This window comes from Zalophus californianus, chromosome 2, assembly GCF_009762305.2.
Source record: "Zalophus californianus isolate mZalCal1 chromosome 2, mZalCal1.pri.v2, whole genome shotgun sequence".
NCBI lineage: Eukaryota > Metazoa > Chordata > Mammalia > Carnivora > Otariidae > Zalophus > Zalophus californianus.
In genome coordinates this window covers 201,201,557-201,218,871 of record NC_045596.1, presented here as the reverse complement: position 1 = coordinate 201,218,871, position 17,315 = coordinate 201,201,557, and the positions used below count along the sequence as shown (strand labels likewise).

The 17,315-nt window shown below is 46.0% G+C and overlaps 1 long non-coding RNA gene across 1 annotated transcript; it reads right to left on the bottom strand.

Annotated features, from left to right (window-relative positions):
* Window positions 1-540: 540 nt before the first annotated feature.
* LOC113924168 lies at window positions 541-1,176 on the bottom strand. The gene is made up of 3 exons (XR_003520562.1): window positions 1,102-1,176; window positions 874-949; window positions 541-622 (listed from the first exon to the last, which is right to left on the bottom strand). It is a non-coding gene; the product is annotated as an uncharacterized LOC113924168 (long non-coding RNA).
* Between the last annotated feature and the right edge of the window lie 16,139 nt (window positions 1,177-17,315).

The following is a 17,315-nucleotide window of genomic DNA, read 5'->3' as shown; positions in this document are numbered from 1 at the left end:
TTGTTGCTTGGTTAGAAGTAAGAATTTCGGGGGCCTCCCCCACAAGAAGGCAGGTTTATAGTCCAAGTTTGCACTCTGGCTGGAGTGTGCTGTGAAGGAGTTCAGTGCATCCTGCCCCTTCTCAGAACCGTGGGGACATGGCCATGCACTCTGGAGACAGGCACTGTGCTTGCAGCCCCAGTGCTCCCGCTGGGTTGCTGGTCTGCCTCTCCTGCTCCTGCCTTCAGGGGTTCATCGCCCCCCCTCCAGCAGGTCCCAGTCCATCCGCTCTGGCCCCAGGCCCTTCTGCCCGCAAGCCAGCCATGCCCCAGGGCACCTGCTGGGCACCCGCCGGCTCAGTCTGGACAGCTCCCCCGGGAGCCCTGGGGCTCTTGCCTGGACTCAGCCTCCACGTGACCAGCCCAGCGAGGCCTTGCTGAGCTCCTCGGCTCAACTTCTTAATTGTCCACAGTATCTAGGGACATTCTATAAAGTCTACTTACTTATCATGTTTGTTTATCCCCTGCATCCAAGAAGGCAGTGGGTCACATGCCCTTCCGAGTTCTTACCGGTGATTCTCAGTGGGGCTCTCCTGGGTCGGAGTGCATGGCTGTCCCATGATCCAGCTCCGACTTTTCAGTATCTGAAATGCATTTTAATAGTTGAGAACTGACCAAATGGTGTCATCATGACATCTACTTTATTTTCGAATTACATTGAAATGGCTATACGATGTGTATGGCTGGGTAATGACCTAACTCCATTAGTCCATTACAACCCAGCGAAGGTGGACCTAATGGGTTCCTATTAAATAAACCATATATGTGCACATGTCAGTGCCGTATGTGTATTTGTGTATATTTATACATTTCCTGTTAAAGAACAGGCTCCTACCTTTAAAACAGTTCCTATTATTGAAGAAGAACCCATCAGTGCTTGGGAGACATGATCACATCTAGAGTTTAGGAGGCTGGTGATAAGAGAAGCAGCTGCTAGTGAGACTTCAGTACTTTGTAAGAGCAACCCACCAGGATCCGCCCCATCTTCGGAGAAAGTAAATTGAAACAGTGTTGAAGAACAGGTAGCAGGCGGGTCAGTGAGGACCCAAGCCCTGAGCCGCACCTGCCTGTGCATGGGGCTGCACTCGGAGCTCTGGGGGCCCCGCTGCCCCTTGTCTTCTCCACTCCTTCTCCCTCCTTCCCTTTGTTCCGCCGGTTGCGTCACCGTAGTCATAGTGACTCTGTCCACAGAGCAATGTTCCTGTTCCAGAGCACTTTTGAATAAACACATTGGTCCTTAGAGAAACTAGGCAAGGCAGTGTTTTTGCAGGTGTGGGAACAGAGGTTGGAGACAGAGGGGTGCTTAGCTGCGGTCATGAGCTCATCAGTTCTTGCTGCCAAAGGGGATGTGAGGGTCATTTATTCTCTACGTGAAATGAGCTCTATTGCCCACAACCTCCCTGACGATGTCAAACTCCAGCTTGGACAGCTACTGTTGGGAAACTCCTAATGTTTACAGCAGAATTAAAGTAGAATGGACTGTCCTATTTGGTTGAACAATTCTGTATCTGGCCACATTTTCCCTTTGAAATTACTACTGTTAGCTCTCCCCTCTGGGCTCACTCAAGGTACACAGAACTCATTTTTCAGCTGGTGGCCCCTTTCAACGTTCGTGTGACTTCATTTTCCACCACACTTTCTCAAGGCAAACGGGCCTCACAGACTTCACTATGACCCATTTGACATTGTTTCTAGAGCCTTCCCTCACTGACCTGTGTTCGGAATGTTTGTCTGGTATAGTGACGTTTCTTTTCAAATATGGGATTTAGGTTAACCACAGCATCTGGTATATTAACAAATCAGTTTGTGTAATAAGAACTACTATCCTTGTACGGGATGCAAAATTTCCAGCCTAAGTAGCAAATGGTTTTTAAGAAGCAATGAGATATTCTTAACTCATAGAATTCTAAGGTCAACTTAAACACACAATGTTTTCAAATGACCTACATGGTATGCACTTAGCAACAAAGACATCGACCACATTGTAAAAGGTTAGCACAAGAACATATACCCACTCTCTATCTCCCTCCTGCTACGGACTGAATTATGTCCCCATAATTCCTATGCTGAGGTCACAACCCCCAGTGTGACTGTATTTGGAACGCAGCCTTTGAGGAGGCAGTGAAAGTTAAATGAGGTCGTGGAGTGGGGCCCTAATCCAATAGGACTGGTGTCCCCGGAAGAAGAGGAAGAGACACCAGGGATACACTTGCACAGAGTGAAGACCAGCTGAGGACACAGGGAGAGGCCACCAGGCACGCACCTAGGAGAGAGGCCTTAGGAGCAATCACGCCGGCCGACACCTTGCTCACAGACGTCCACTGGGAGATAATAAATGTCTGTCATTAAGCTTCCCCATCTGTGGTGCTCTGTGGTGGCAGTGAGCTGATCCATACGGCCGCCCTGTGGGACTTGACTGTCTACAGCTGGTGGGGCCAGCATCATGGTGACATGGAAATTAATCCTAACCAGAGACGTGACGGCTTTTCAAGACTGATAAGCGGGAACTATCAAGAATATACAGAACTTATCATCAACACTATGGGACTGAAGTATCCATAATTTAGGATTTTATTACATAAATATAAATTTGAACACTTGAACGAGTTATTGTCAGCATCCCTGGGGATGGTTGAAAGTGAGCACCCTTTTATATTGGGTTGTTTGAAGTGACTCCTTAGCGGGCAGTCCCTCCTTCTTTCAGCGAGGATCAGTGACTGGCTCCTAGATGTTGGCTTCCCTTCGGGTTCTGTGGAAAGAGTCGTGGGTTGGATCGCTGCTCTCAGGGGTGGAGCTCAACACGCAAGGGGCGGCACTAAGGACCCCAGGAAGAAACCGTTACAAAGAGGCCGGTGTAAGCAGATCAGTCTGGAACCCTGTCCTCTAAGCCTTAGGGGGCTGGCTGCTCTGAGGGCCCCACGTTCTGGCTGGCAAGCAGTGGGTGAACTCTGGATCCATGTACTCTCTCTGAGGTCGGTTTGTGCCAGGAAACATCCAGCTCAATGAAGCCAAAAGGCAGAATTCACACAAGACTTCTGAATGGGACTGCTTTTGCAGCTAACACATCAGAAGTGATGACGTGCGAGTTTATCCATTTTCTTGGTTTCCTCAGTGGTTTGTGTACACGCCCTCTTCGTGTAATGCCTTTGCTTTCTTTAGGAGCAGAATTGATTGAATCAAGAACTCTCTGTGACCCGAGAGAAGGAGAAGCTGAAACAGGGCAGTAGCCTCGGGCGGCGGGGCGGCTTCCTGGGGGCGGCGGTCAGCTGGCTGTGCCCCAGCTGAAGGGTGCAGTCCTGGGCTCTGGGCCAGGCTGTCCCCAGACCTCCTCTATGTGTGTGTGACCGGGGCCTGTGCTGAGATTCGGATGTCGGCTGGGGGCTGCAAACCTTGTACTGGCTTGGGGCGCCTGGGTGGCTCAGTCGGTTAAGCGACTGCCTTCGGCTCAGGTCATGGTCCTGGAGTCCCAGGATCGAGTCCCGCGTCGGGCTCCCTGCTCGGCGGGGAGCCTGCTTCTCCCTCTGACCCTCTCCCCTCTCATGTGCTCTCTCTCTCTCTCTCATTCTCACTCTCTCAAAATAAATAAACAAATCTTAAAAAAAAACAAACAGACTTGTACTGGCTGTTCTGAAGACAAGAGGAAAGCTGACATCTAACTCGAGATTTAGGGACATTTGCGGAAAAGGACAGAAGTCATTTTAATATTCAAATGTCGTGCGCGGCCCACATGCGGGGAATGGACAGGTGAGAAAGGAATCCAACGAGTTTCAGTAAGAGCGGACAGGGTGGGGGTTCAGCGTCTGGTCCCGGGTGGTCGCTGGGTGTTCGGCTTCCTGCAGCGTTAACGCTCAGCATGCTGCCTGTGGAAGCCACAGCCCCGCACCGTGCCATTCTGAGACCTCACCGGTATCACCCAGGCCATCCTTCCGCTCCTGCGCCCTCCTGCCGGGAACAGGCTGCATTTTAAAGGACATTATTAAAAAATGAGACACCTAGTTAATTTCTTTTATATTCAGTGCTCCCCGATGCACATTCGGGAAGTAAACCGTCCTGAGGCAGGCATTTTTTTTTGCACCTGTAAATCAGGTGGATGTCTTTGAAGATTATTAGTTCTGTTATGCGGCATTGTAGGTGGGAAGTAATTTGCTTCCTTTGTTGTTTTTGATCCATGTTTATCATCCTCTCCAAGTTGGAGTTATTTATCCAAGCGGTGCAAGTAAAGAACTGGGAGGAAGGCAGATTAAAATAAGAAGGATGTTCCCTGCTTTAGAAATGCAGTGCTGAGCAGGCATATCTCATGAGATGAAGCCAAACTGCACTGGCCTGGGGGAGGGCGGATTAATTAAAACTCACAGCTAGGATGGGGAATTGAAAGTGTGTTTGTAAACTATTAAGCTTTCTTCCTTTTTTTAAAAAATAATTATTAGCAGGCAATGAGGCTGAAAGGACAAATGGAAAGTTTCTCCACATCTTTATAAAAATAATCTTCATTTAGACAGACCTGAAAACAAGTGTATGCTCTTGGGGGCGCCATGGGAGAGGAGCTGGCTTAAGTGTCAAAAGTGAATTTAGCCATATTTTCAGGATAGTGTGCTTGGTGACTATAGAGACAGGATGGCAAAAAACCTCTGGCTGGAACAAAGAGAGGAGTCCGCATCTCCGATTCCAAGCTCTTCTGGTTCTGTGTCCTTACGTAGGGGTAGGTAGCGGTTGCTAGTGAGCTGTGTGCCTGTGGGGTTCTTTTATAATTGACTAATTAATGCTCCTTTTACTTCTCCTTGCTAACACTGTTTGTTCCAATTTGCTGGTAAGGAGTTGGTGATTTAAGGAAACAATATTGGTACAACAATGGAGCGTGCCAGGCACATGGTGGGGCTTGGCTCAGGACCCTCAGCCCCGTCTGGGTTTAGACTTCTAGCCGTTAGACTTCTAGCATAAAAATCTAGTATTTTTTTGGGGGGGGGGGTTGCCTCTGAAGTCTACTGATGAGTCCCAAGAAGGCAAAGCCCAGATGTGTCCATTTCTGAAGTCCCTATATCTGACCCAATGTAGATGCTCATTTTTGAATGACTTGTAATCAATTTCCAATCAATAGAAGGAAATCCAGATATATATATGTATATATATATTAAACATTCTTAGTTTATTGATCTTCTCATGAAAAATCTGCACAATCACCACAGATAAAACCACTGCAGCATCTTTACTCCTTCAGTTGTTCAATCTCCAGCTCACTTTTTGCCAGCACCAACACGGCTTTTGCAGTCCCCCTGACGTTCTTCATTCTGTTCTTGCGTTCCTCTTGCTGTTTTCTTGATGTCTTCTTCTTCTCATACAGGCCATGTCTTGCAAGTCTGTGTTTGGCTTCATTTTTCTTCGCATAATCCAAGGAATCATAAATCATGCCAAAGCCGGTTGTCTTGCCACCACCAAAATGGGTTCTGAATCCAAACACAAATATGACATCTGGTGTGGTCTTGTACATTTTGGCTAGTTTTTCCCGAATTTCTGTCTTAGGTACTGTTGCCTTTCTGGGGTGAAGAACATCAATGACCATCTGTTTCCGCTGAAGTAGTCGGTTAGTCATGAACTTCCTGGTCCCGATAGTTACTGCGTCCTTCATGATGGTGGCCAAGCTTCAAGCAGCCGGGGAGGAAAAGGAAATCCATATATATATATATATTTTACCATGCACAAGTCATGGTAAAGTAATGAAGTGCGGTGATTAAGAGTTTGAGCCGTAGAATTTGATGAACTGGGGATTTAATTCTGGATCTGTGGCTTGTTAACTCTGTGTCCTGGATCAAATTGCTTTAATCCCAGATCCCTCCTTCCGGAAATGGACAAATGACTATATCTTGCTTCTAAAGGCATAACCAGCTCACAACACTTGTCATGTTATATATTATATGTATTTATATATTATATGTACATGTATTCTCTTCCTCTGACCTACTAGTGTTTATGCCCCAGGAGGGCAGGCACGGCACCTTCCGAGTTCACTCTTCTATTCCCTGCCCTTACAACAGAGTCAGGACTATTAATTGAGTGAAAGACCCCATAAAGCTGAGGTGAGGGGTTTCAAGAAGTGGCTGGGGTATAACAAGTCCTCACTCAATGGATGTGTGCTCTAGCCCTTCCTGTTAGCCATATTAATAGGTATCAGTGAGGATACTGAGGAGTACTAACATGAGATTTTGCTGCACACAGAAACTTGAAAGTGGGTTAAATGCCTATAAGGTGTGAGTTAATAAACGCATAGGATTTGTTTATAATAAACATATGAATTGCTTTTACGCAAATCAGAACCTGGAAAGTGTTTAAAATAGTTTGCTCTCTTGAATCAGAGTTTATCATTGTTTTTGTTATGTATATGTTAACTGAATTGCTAAACCACCTTTCTGCATTGAAATTCATCAGCTATTTAAAGGAAAATTCTACTGATGGGCTCAATGCCTCTACTTTATGAGCTCCTGATTCCAGTTTGAGCAGTATTCTAAATTAGAAAAAGAAGTACCTCTGAAACAAATAATACATTATATGCTAAAAAAAAAAAAAAAGAAGATAGTAGGAAGAGAGAAATGAAAGGGGGAAATCGGAGGGGGAGACGAACCCTGAGAGACTATGGACTCCAGGAAACAGACTGAGGGTTCTAGAGGGGAGGGGCGTGGGGGAATCGTTAGCCTGGTGATGGGTATTAAAGAGGGCACATTCTGCATGGAGCACTGGGTGTTATGCACACAAACACTGAATCATGGAACACTACATCAAAAACTAATGATGTAATGTATGGTGATTAACATAACAATAAAATAAAAAATAAATTAGAAAAAGAATTAGATTTTTCTTCTAGGTAACACTGTTTCCAAAAAGATGATTGACTCTCAGATTCTTTACCATTTCTGAATTCTTAGTAGGAAAACCCTGTCTCTTGGGCCACTTAAACTATATTATAAACTATGGTTTTTGGAATTCAGGCACTAATTTCTGATGGCAGGAAGATGGTGATAACAGGGTCCTTTATGAACGTGGATCATGACATCACTGAATCTTACACTAAATTTCAATGGGATTTTTGCATTTCACTCAGGTAGTTAAGCATCACCTAGCTGTTAAATATTATCTGTCATTCAATCCCTTGAGTTTTAACAGCAAGTTATTATTTTTACATTGTGCACTCTGAAAAAAATCTCCCTAGGCAACAATTGAAAGATAAGCACTATATTAATTATCTGGCTACTTAAGAATGACTTGATTATGATAACAATTTGCTACATGATATATAAGGCATATTTCCTGTGTTTATTAAGGAATTACTCCAACAATATATAATAAAAGTAACCTGTTTATATTTGAGCTGAACATCTTTGAGTGTTTATTTTTATGTGTTTTCTTTAAGTTTTAAAAATTCATTTCCCTTTCTTAATCAGTCTTCTACAACCAGTTTTCCAGATTTCACATTAACTGGTGATGACTGAGTTATTTGCTTGATAAAGTAGGCAACTTCTTTAATATATCAAGGGCATGAAAGAGATGCCAGAGGTTTTATTTGGTTTTAATTATAAAGTGTTCTACAATACAAACTCACTTCCAGGCATGAATAGTTTCTTTTTGAATACTCACACCTGGCTTGCCAAGAGGCCCATGTCTACTCAGGTGAGGACAAAGAGGAATTTTGGTGGTTTTCTAAAACAGCCATGAAGTAGACATAATACCTATCTCCAACTTCATTGTGACCAAATTCCTTGGTTTCTGTTATTGAAGAAAATCTGGAAGCTCCCCAAGGAGACTCTAGCCATGGGGAGGGGTCTTACATGACTTTCATTTCATCTTCCCTTTCGTGGGGGGTGGGAGCTCTCATTTCTGAGTGACTAAGGCCTCACAGTGCTGTTGACCCCTTTATAAGGTCTGGTCCAGGTGAGAAAAAAATCCCCATCTCTTTGTTTTCCTTTTGCAGGGCTGGGAAAAAGTTACAGGGAGAAGCAGGCTGTGTAGCCAGGCAGTGTCCTGCGTCTCCACCCTGCATCTCCAGGGAACTGTCAGGGTTCCGCACCACTGAGGATGCATCAGCAGATGCTCTGTGGTCCTCTGTGTGCAGACAGGCAGCTCCTGGGCCACAGGGATGGCTATAAGGATAACAAAGAACAAGGTAGATTCCACAAGCCGCTGCTGTGGACCAACGCACTGGTGATTCTAGGTGATTTAGTCTTCGTTCTTCATCTGTAAAGTTATTATTTTTGTGTTTATTCAGGACTTTTCAAAATCAACTCCAGTGAATCCTCATGGTCCTGAAGAGACCTGTGGTGGTAGGAAGAATGGTCTGGCATCAAAGCCTGCTTCCTCGTAGTTAAACTGGGATATTCCCAGATTTATCTCTTTAATGTTCAAGGTAAAATTTTATTTGAAGAGTACTCTGCTCCTAAGAAGAGAGAGAAAATCTGAAAAGGACATTACAGCTTTACTCTATGAGTTAGATGTCCAGGGAGATAATCTCTGGGCTTCTGCTCTTTCTGCCTCTTCCTTCATAAGAGGAGAAGGCATGTCACATGTGGTGCCTTTTTCCCCTGAGCTTTGCCTGCTCTGGATCCATAGAATAAAAACACAGGCTTTTAATTGTTGTCCATCTCACTTGTAAGCCCTACAAATTCAATGGGACTTCTAGAAGTAAAGTTGAAAAATATTTTTAGACATGCTTTCATATTCTGTAATGTGAAATTTCTTATTTGTATAAGAAGCAGTAACATCTCCCAATTTGTGAAATATGGGAAAAAATGGCCTTCTCATAAAAAAGACGTTAGAATACCAACATGCTGCCAATGACACAGGAGCAAATCGTTCAAATGTGATGAAACTGTCTCCTCTCCCTCTCAGACTTTGTTGAAGGCATTAAAAAGTAACATTTTAATAAAGAAAACAAGATTAGATTCCAGCAGGACAAGACCATTACTTTTAATGAGATTCTTTGAAATGAAGAACAGCAGCTTAATTGGTTAAAAAAAAGATTAATAGGTAATTATTTGCTTACGAACAAAAATAATCAAAATAAAAAACACCTGTGTTTGCTCATCAAGAGCAGGAATCCAGAGACTTTCACATTAGACCTTGTCTCAAATGATGCTCATTTCATCCATGGTCTAAACACCAGGAGACCTGGCTTTCAGTCCTGGTGTTGTCTCTGCTTAGCTGTGAATGCAAGAACAGAGCCTGGACCGTCGGGGCCTGAGTTAGCCCACCCAGGGAACCGTGGCTTGAACCGAATAATCCGTTATAGCTCCCGCATTTCAAGGATCTAGCATTCAGTAATGCCTCTTCTTTTCCTTTCTGAGATTTTAATCAGAAACGAATATGCATCGAAGGGACCCCAGTTCATGGCACCCACATATTTATGTCGTGTGAAGGGACAGAAATACATTAGTTTTTCTAATGTATTTTCAAGTCACCTTCTCAATGGTAATCACTGTGGGAAAACACCCTAAAACTTAGAACTGAAAGTGTGGAATTAACCACGGCCATGAGGCAGCACACACCCCATGAACCTGTCATCCATCATCTGTGTATCTATCTGTCATCTATCTATCATCATTTTCACCATCAATCTGGTCTATCATCTGTCTCGTCTGTCATCTGTCACCAGGCTCCTCTATTATTCTATCATTTACAATGTAACGAGGACTATCCTTGCACATGAATCTTAGTGCACACCAAAATCACACAGAGGGGCTTGCCTGAAGATAGAAAAATGAGTGGCCCGGAGCTAAGGTGTGTGGTGATGATCTGTCTGGGGCTCTGGCCACTGCTCCTGGGTTGATCCCTCTAGCCACCACAGAGGGAACATTGCACACTCTGGGAGGCATGCTCTCTAGTGTCAGGAGAACTGAAGCTGGAGATGCTTGGTTCAGTGGCTCAGCATCCAGCATCGAGCCTACCTGACTGCTCGCCTGGCTCTGATGCTGGACAGGGAGCTCATAAATTGGATCTTGCCTTGCTTCTTCTGGCTGCATCCTTTTCCGTGATTTCTGGAATGGTGTTCCTTTCCCACGCCTTGTGGGAAAGGTGTGGGTTCTCTCTCTCTTGCAAATGTGCAAGATACAGAGGTACCATAAATTCCTATAAAAACGACTTTGCTACTTGCTATTAGGAATTTTTTTTCATCTTTACATTTCTTGGAAATGCCTAGCAATTTTTCCTATGCCCTTGGGGCATTATGTCTTTGAGTCCTGGACCTCAGTGGACTGGCCCATTTTACTGCCAGCTGAGCCGGGATTCTTGCATGCGTCTGGTTTTGTTTCAACGTGGGAGAGTCCCAGAGCCTCCCAGCCCTGTCATCTGGCTGCTCCCAGTCACTGGGAAGCCTTGTGCTCTTGTATATCAATAAAGCATTGATGATTCTGATTATAGGGCTTGCTGAATTTGCATTAAAGCTCGGTAAAATCCAAAGGTTTGCTATATCAACTCAGTGGGAGGACAAGGAGGAAGGGATTTAATGACCTCTGCGACAATCGGGACAGGCGGTTCCCTCAGGAGTTGAATTTGCTTTGGTTCTGTTGTCTTCCAGACCATAAGCCCACCGGACCGTAACCCTTGATTGCAGTTCTCAGCTGGGAGGTGGTTTCTAATTCCACGACACCTGCATTTCCTGCTGTACCTGTTCCCTGATCTCTGAGGATGGCAGAGCAGCCGAATTTCCAAGGGCAGTGGTCCACTCAGTGGGCTGCCGGAGTTACTGGGGGTAGCCGGCAGGAAGCAGGGTCTCCTCCTCCTGACACCATGTCAGAATGGCACCGTCCCCTGGTGCTCCACCATCAACCTCAAGACTTCTCGTCACTTCTCCGTCAGGCAGGTGTTTTATCATCCCGCAGTGTCCCAAGAAGGGTGAGTGCAGGATAATCAGATATTTGAGAGCGAGAAAGAGACCGCCTCACTAACTTTTATTACAGGAAACGGTTCTAATTGGTCCATTTGATTGTCCGTTGTTGTTGCTAATCTCTTCCTGTGCCTGGTGTATCAGTTGTGCTTTACCACAGGTGTGTGTAGGACAAGGATTCCCTGCCGGGGGTGGCCCCCTCTGGGTTTCAGGCATCCCTGTGGCCAAGGGGGGACTGCAGTCCTGTGTCCAGATGAAGGCGCCAGGAGGCCCCGGGCAGCCCCTGCAGAGCCCAGCTGCCTGGGGCGGCCACCAGCTTGGCGCACCGGAGACACTGCTGTCCCCACTCCCTACGGCCCCTCTGGTTGGCAAACGTGATTGCAGGGATGCACAAGATCCTCGCACCTTCCCGTCTGGATAAAGAGGGACAAGGGAAAGGGCAAGGCAGAGGAATGCGAAAACAGAAGAGCAAAGTAGGTGTTGCCAAGCATAAGGGGAGGAGTTTGGATTGAAGGAGGAAAGAGTTAAATACATAAACCAGATCCTGGCGCGTTATTCCCAGTGGGCAAATATTCTGTGCATTGTGACAAGCCCAATGCGACAAGCGTCCGATGAGATGGTACACACGGCGGTGTGTGCTTCCCAGAGCACTGATGGAACCCAGGCTCCGAATCCAGGAGCTCAAAGTCCCCGTGGCGGCTCCTCCCCCACTCACAGCTCTTCTGGAACTTTCCACGTATAGGTGGGAACACACAGAGTGGCTTCTGGGGGCGGCTCAAAGGCCTGCCTTTTTGCGGGGTCCTGTTCAGGACTAGACGTCTCACCCTGTTGGGCTTGGCCCTGATTTTTTCCAGCACTGCAGATTTTCTTCTGTGTTTCTGAGTGTCTCCCTCTTGGGGAGGAAGTGCAGGGAAGAGCCCCGGTCACTGTGCACTTGCGTTTTCTACCCCGGGACCTGAGGGAAGCACTTTCTGGATTTCACGTGGCCCTGAGGGCCCCAGGCACCAATGACTGTTCCAAACGCCTGGAGGAGAACCAGAAAACCTTCCATTTGCAGGAGAGGAAAGGAGAGTACAGTGAGGAATAACCTTGTGGACCCTTGCTCCCTAATCAGGAATGGAAAGGGAATTATCTGAAGAATAGTCTAATGTGTTCTTCTTCATCACGGTATCATAACTGAATCATAATTTCCATCCACCAGCAAAAAGTGATGAAATCGCCGGGCCAGCTGTTAATTACTTCAGAGATGCATTCTACTGTAAACAGTTTAATAGACGTGCATAAAGACCGTCCCTAGGACGTGGGAGTGTGGTGACACTTTGCTGTCCTTGGCGACTGATGGTATTTTCATGAGTTCTTTCCTAGAGGACATGTTCAGTCTTATTTTCTGATTCTAGTTCCTCAGACTGTGCTCCCACGTTCTTCAGCGCTGTGGGGAATAGGAGCTTCTCTGTCCTCCTGGGCAGAGGGGGTGCCTGTGTGTGTATGTAAGTGCATGTATGTATGTGTGTAGATACATACGAACGTGCATGCCTGCACATGTGGGTGTGTGTGCCTGCATGTATGTGTTTCATATGTGGGCTGTATGTACATGCATACGTTAATGGGAAGAAGGGGGGGTGGGCGTGCTAGGGGAGGGCGAGCGAGGACCAAAGGGTTAGTTCCCAGCCACATGTAAACTCAGGAAACAACTTTTGATAGAATGTAGCAAACTTTTGCATTAGCTATATGTGAACTTAAGCATCCTTGCTTTGCTCTGGGATGTTTAGGAAACCTTTTTCACTTAAATGAAAATCCATGCCTTTTTTTAGCTGTTGATGCAAACAGTTTTATCACAAGGGGACTTGCGAATAAGAATGTAGATAGAAAATTATATAAATTATTCATGAGGATGATCTGCCCTTTTACTTGCTTTCTTTAGGAGGTGTCTTCCCCCTGCCCCACAACAATTCAAAAGACAAGAAGTAAACCTTTTGAATTGCATAAATAAATGGGCAAAGGGGATGCACGAGGGACCAAGCAAAGCTCGGTACCGCTAAGTACCTCAGCAGCTCTCATTTCCCCAAGGACAGCCAAGTTCAAGCACAATGACATCTCATCACACTGAGCTCCATGACAGGAGGGTTCTTGGGAGGAATAGCCATCATCAGCACCAAGCAGGAAGAAACTCATGTGTATGTGAAGACAAGCGAAGCAAAACTGATGGAAACACAGAATCCGCACCCAGTTTAAATTAGTTTCAGAAATATGCAGCCAGATTAGATTCCTTGGAGATTTTAGGTGTCCCAGTAATGGAGCCTAGCGCCTCATAACTTGTCTCATAAAACCGATACTCAGAAGACAAACGTTACTTGACCCAGTGCTCCCAATTCAGAACAAAAATAAAACCAACCGTAAACAAACACAGCGACCTCTCTTTCCCCTTATGAGTAGCGTCGTATCAACACAATTTTGGATATATCTGTGTTGATCTTGACTTTGGACTACACATCTCAGAGGGTCCAAGTAATGCCTCATTAAAGTAGTCCTTTCCTAGCTGTGTTACCCAAATCTACTCCTACTGTCCTCTGTTCACGCTGAGATCAACAGTCACAATTATCCACAGTTGTCAAGAAGTCAGTGAGAGCAGAGAATCCTACTTTATTAATCGTAATTTTTCTAACAGCAACACAGTGATTATATCGAGTATGTTCTCTCTGGGCCAACTTGACTGCTATCAAGAACAGAGGGGACTATCGCACAGTAATTCAAAGTGGATAATTTACTGGTTCCTCCATTTTGTACGTGTTAACACTAAAAACCAGTTGTTCTCAAGGCAAACGATGTGGGAAGGATTCGGGGTATATTCACACTTGCTATTTCTGTTCTGGTATCTTGGGTCCAGCTGCACCTGCAGTCTATGCAATGTGGGAAAGTCAAACCCCCAGTGGGGGCTCCCGAGGGTCAGCTGATCAATGGAGCTTTGTTCTGAACCCTGCAGCCTGGGCGCTTACTGCCCCGGAGCTCATCATCCTACAGTAATCCTAGTCCAGAATGCCGATGTGGACAGCCAGGCTCAGCAGCTCATATGTGCTGATGCACGGAGCAAGCTCATGAAATTCTACCATCCCTTGTATACATTCCAGGTGGGAACTTACAAGTTCTTTTGGTTAATGGGGAATAAGTTTTACCTCTTGGAAGTCTGGGGTAGCACTAATTGATTGGGTACATCGATATGTTTGCAGTAAAATGAATGCCCAATACCCATCAGTAGGATAAAGGATGTAAACAGCTTCATGTCCACAGAGGCCAGACTCGTCAACAGTTGGCCAAAGCAATCATGGTGAGTGTTCAGAAATTTTTGACTTCCAGACTCTGAAGAAAGAACCTGGGACTTATAAATCTGTATTTAACAGATAAGGAAATCACAGGAGTTCATGTACCCTGCACCGCCCGCCCCCCGCACACAGGCACATTACCAAACTTCCCATTTTTAAATTGTGAATTGTGGTTTTAAAAAGCTTGCCTCTAGATTAAACAAAGAAATGGTACAAAGAAAATTGTACTGTAGCATACATACTATTTTGCACCATACTTAACAAACTTAACACTTTATTCTAAAGATGTTTCCAGTTTAATCCGTAAGGGATTTCTAGTTCTTTTCTTTGTGGCTGGGGAATATTCCCTGTGTTCACAAGCCGTGATTCATTCACCCAGGCCCGTCTGGAGAGCCACACTGGCACAACAGCCCAGGGGATGCGATTCCATTCTGGCTGCTCTGCCCGACGTCCCTGCCCCTGACACCAGGACCCGAGGTCCGGTCCTTGTTTCTCCATCGTGACGAGATGGGGATGTGTGGAAGAGTACTTCAAGACCCTCCTGGAAAAAAGCTGAAGCCAAACCTTGCTACTGGGACTAGAATAAATTACTGATAGATTAATGGTTTTGATGTAAAAACCGATAAAAACATACAAGTGCAGCAGAAACCCGAGGGAACGCCATTTATAATGTTGGAGGTGGGAAGTTTTTCTAAGTGTAGCAAGAAATTTTGAAACTACAGAGAAAGCCTGATAAATTCACTGAAATAATGATGCTGAGAAAAATACCTACTAATAATTGAGCATGGAAAGTAACAAATGGGAGGAAATATTTGCAGATCATCCAGAAAGGAAGAGCTAATTCAGGATATGGTTAGACAATTAACAAAAGGTAATAAGATTTTTTAAAATTTTATTTTATTTTATTATGTTATATTAGTCACCATACAGTACATCAAAAAATTAAAAATAGAGCTACCCGATGACCTGGCAATTGCACTACTGGGTATTTACCCTAAAGACACAGATGTAGTGAAAAGAAGAGGCACCTGCACCCCAATGTTCATAGCAGCAATGTCCACAATAAGATTTTTAAACATAGAAATCCTACGAGAAATGCGAATCGATTGTCTTCTGAAGCAGTAAAGAAAAATAACAAAACCCTTTCATCAAGCCATGTTCATTAGGTGATCTGTAGCTTTAAAATGTTTGCCTCTAGTTTAAATAAAGAAATGGTTAAAAAGAAATAAGAATTGTCAGAAAAGTACAGAGGCCAAAACAATTTTTTTCTTACTGTTTTTATCTGAGCATGGAAAAGGTCAAAAGGCTCTGCTGTGATTTTTATTCCATCAAGAGACAACAGAATGAACATAGATTTAAGGGTTTTCAATAAAACCCTCTTCCTGTGAAGTGTTTATTTTGATCAATTTTGTGACATTTTCTCTGAACGTCATCATTTATTAGTTTGATGATTCTTGAGATTCCTGTGAAGGGAAATCAAGGAGGAAGCTTTTCAACTTGAGATAATTTTATTTGTCAGAGTTAGTATTAATCAGTGGTGTCGGCCGATTCCGAAATTAAGCACATCTCTCCAAATCGGTAATTCCTCACAAAAGGTTTCCTTCTGCTTTCCAGCATCTTATATACAGACCACTTTTAAAGTTTCACTTCAGAAAGCGAATACTGGGGGCTATGGGTGGTGGTAGTGAGTCTTGGGGGTTTCGTTGGGAGTCGGAGTCAGCATCTAAAGAGAAGTTGCCTAAACCCCACAGCGGGTATGCCAAAGGCACAGGAAATGGGATCGTGGCTGAGCTGGGTTAGGGGGGAGGTGGGCAGGGCTGCAGGGTCAGGAGGCAGGGGTAACATCGAATGTGTGAGAGAGACAGAGCAGAGCCCTGCGGGTGCGCAGAGTGTCGCTTCCCTTCAAGGCACAGAGTTTGGTTGTCAGGGGGGTTTTGTGAGTTAGAAAGAAGCTCATTAACCTGCTGGAACTGAGGGTTTTTTTTTTTTTATGATCCATCAGCCTCTTCTGGTGTTTCCTGAGGAGCGGGCTCACCTGGCCACACCTGCGAAGGTGGGGTCGAGAGCCCCAGCAGTGGTGTGGGGGCAGGGGACCCAGAGACGGCCTTCCCCCGGGCCCTGGCGCTGACAGGCACCACAGATAAGACACCCCGTGGGAGGTGCGCACACTGTGTGAGAGCAAGCCTCTTCCTGGCCTTGGCAGCACCGCCGTCCGGGAGATGCGTTCCCATTCTTCAGGGCCGGCCGCCCAGGAACAGATGCTTGGTTTGGTTGTAAATCTGCAGGATTTCCTGTGCAACTCAGGTTGCTAGCTTTGTGTTTAAAATAAATCCTTGGTGTTTTACAGAATCCGAATGCGCCTCCGCTCCATGAGCAAGCGCTTCTTCACTCCTTGAGGACGGGCTGTTAGTCCTTCTCGTTCGCTGCCTGGCTTCCACCTCCTCCACTGTGTTTGGCTTCCAGGCCTCCAGTCTGGCTGATGGGGGGGCCCCGGGCTCTGGTCGCAGGCTCCCCAGGTTGGCTCGGGTGCAGGGGCCGCCGATGGAGAGGGGCAGCCTGCTGGACGCGGTCTGACCGGGCTGGGCGGGAGCTGGGAGCGGTTGAGGGAGCGGGGGCTGTGTAGTACCAGCGTCTGCGCCCGGCCAGCGGCAGCGTGCCTCAGACAGCGGCTCGGGAGTACGGCGTGCCATGTTCCTGCCCCACAGCAGACTCCCCGGCCTCCTGGAGGGGGATTCTGTCAGCGCCCTAGAATCACAGAGAACTCCACTTTCCGCTTCTACTGGCCTGCGTTCGTTCGTGTCGCTTGCACCTTCCAGCCCTACCCATGAACCAAGTGTCAAGACAGACAGCAAATCCCACCTGAGAGGTGGGCACCTCCCGTGTCTCGGCCGCTCGTCCCGCAGGGAGCCTTCTACACCCTCGGCTGAGACAGAAGGGCGTTTCAGTGCTTGGGATAAGCATCCCTCAGACTTGGTGGGAAGTACCATGTGTTTAGCTTCACAGTGAGTACCCCCAGGTTCCCTGGGATGCAGAGTCTGCTCTGATATTTAGAATTCACTTGTCCACATCTTTTCTTGCTCTTTCTGCTGTGGAAGA